The sequence below is a fragment of the Motacilla alba genome, chromosome 3, assembly GCF_015832195.1.
Source record: "Motacilla alba alba isolate MOTALB_02 chromosome 3, Motacilla_alba_V1.0_pri, whole genome shotgun sequence".
NCBI classification, from domain to species: domain Eukaryota; kingdom Metazoa; phylum Chordata; class Aves; order Passeriformes; family Motacillidae; genus Motacilla; species Motacilla alba.
In genome coordinates, this window is record NC_052018.1 from 64,958,777 (window position 1) to 64,961,032 (window position 2,256).

The 2,256-nt window shown below is 60.8% G+C and overlaps 1 non-coding gene across 1 annotated transcript; it reads left to right on the plus strand.

The window, feature by feature from the left end:
• Positions 1-1,261: 1,261 nt before the first annotated feature.
• Positions 1,262-1,344, plus strand: TRNAL-UAA. The gene has a single exon. It is a non-coding gene; the product is annotated as a tRNA-Leu (tRNA).
• The last annotated feature ends 912 nt before the right edge of the window (positions 1,345-2,256 follow it).

Below are 2,256 nucleotides of genomic sequence, written 5' to 3' on the forward strand. Positions count from 1 at the left end.
GGCATGGTAAGTTCCATTGGAAGAGCTGTTCCTTTATTCATGAGCTCTCGGGCGTGAATAACATGAATGGTACGCAGGAAGGATTTTCCCTCACAAGCACGCCTAGTGTCCCAGGGGTCTCTGAGCACTAAGAGCTGAGGAGGTCAGGCACCACCTGCCCCTCTGCAAATTCGAGCCCGGGACCCCTTGCAGAGGGGCAGGGACAGCCAGGGTGTCCAACACCCGAGCAGGAAGCGTGCTCCTGTTCGGCTTGCGGGGAAGCAGACGGCCCCCGCCTGCCTCCTCGTGAGCTGGAGGCTGGCACAGGCCCGTGTCCTCAGCCTGTGCTGTGTGCCCTATGTTTCTCACACCTCAAAGGTGCCAAAGTTTGCTGCCATGCAGGATGTCCAACTCCTCGGCTGGAAAACAGCAGCAAGAGTGGGAGCCAGTGCCACGGTAAAGCCAGCAAAGTGACACTTTCCCACTTCCCCTCCGATGCAGGGAAGAAGGGGGGGTCCCAGGGCGGGCAGTAACCGGGAATATTGCGATAGGTGCTTCCGTAGACACAGCATATAGTGACGACCAGCAAAGAATCTTTCCCCTGCGATAATTTCCCTCCTAATTAAGCATAATTGATAGCTTTGGGCATTGTTGGTTTTGGTTTTCCTTCTACGAGCGAGAGAAGATACATTCCAGGAAACACTTAGACGGAAATAATTAAGTGTCGGTGCCTTATCGGCACAAGCTCTCCACTGCCTCTCACGCCCGACGAGCCCGCCGGCAGCACGGCCCTGCCCGCTCTGAGGGGGATGAGCGCGCTGTGCCCAGGCCCGCACTGCCCGCAGCCCCCGCACCCCGCCGCCCCCGGCCCAGCGCCGCCCGCCCCGCCGTGCCCCAGGGGCGGGCCCGTGCCAGCGCCGCGCACCTCCCCCGCCTCCCCCTTCCGCTACGGGCCCGGCGCCCGGCGGCGGGAAGGCGGCGGCGGCGGCGGGCCCGCTCGGCACGGCTCGGTCCGGCTCGGTCTTGGTCCCGGTCCGTGGCAGCGCTCCCCGCCGGGCCTTGCCCGCCCGCCTCCCGCCGCCGGGAGAGGCCGCCCGCGCGCGCCGCCCCGTGCGCTCGGCGCCCGCCGCGCTGGGAATAAAGGCGGGCGGGCGGGCGGGAGGGAGCGGCGGCGGGGTGGGGGCGTGTGAGGGGGCACGCCCGAGGGTCGCGGGCGGCCCGGGGGGCGCTTGGGAGCGCGGCCATGAATGTAGGAGCGGCTGCGAGCCGTCCCGGTATCTGCACCAGGATGGCCGAGTGGTTAAGGCGTTGGACTTAAGATCCAATGGACGCATGTCCGCGTGGGTTCGAACCCCACTCCTGGTAATTGCCGTTTTTTTATCGGGAGCCCCGTCCCGACGCGGGGCAGGGCGCGGCGTTCCGGGAAAGGCGTGGCCGCAGCGAGCCGGGGCCGCCGGGCCGCGGCCGAGGGGCGGGGAGCGGCGCCGGAGCGGGCGGATGGCGGCTCCCGGCGCTGCGGCCCGAGCGGGTGTCCCGGCGCACGGCGGCCGGCGGGGGCACTGCGAGCTGGGGGAAGCTCTGCGGGCCCGCGGGAGGCTCCTGCAGCCCCCGCTACTGCAGCTTCGAGGGCTGAAATTAAACTATGAAATTAAAGGCAGTTTTTGAAAAGAGTTTCTGTACATATATATATATATATGCATATATGCACACACCCATATAATATATGTATGTCAATGTCTGCATATATAGGTATGTGTAAAACATGTATATATACATTGTATACACATATATATTAGCACATAAATAAATAAACACATATACACGCATTTATATATATGTGTGTATATATGCACGTACACACCTGTATATACAGATATATGTATGTATACACACTTGGCCACAGCCTCGGTGCTGGAGCCTTGGGCAGCGGCGACAGGTGCCTCCAGGGTTGTCGCCCCCAGATCGTGACTTTGTTGTTTGTAGTTTAGGTTATTTTTTGTGCGGGTTTGTTTTCCTTTTTTTTTCCCAGTTCCAAGCCTTGCAGAGGCTGCATGTGAGCCCGCCAGCATGCTTTTTACCAGGTGAAAATCAGTGTAGGTCTACGTGCACTGGGGTATGGAATGTCAGCAGGTGTTCTTCCTGCTGAGGTGTCCCTGGCCAGCCCAGGACTGTGGTGGGGAGGTGATCCCAACTTCTGGAGGAATGGTCCCTCATTCTGGCTGTACCCTAAACTGTGCCAGGGCTTAAAGCAGAAGTTAAGCAGAAGGAGCATGCAGG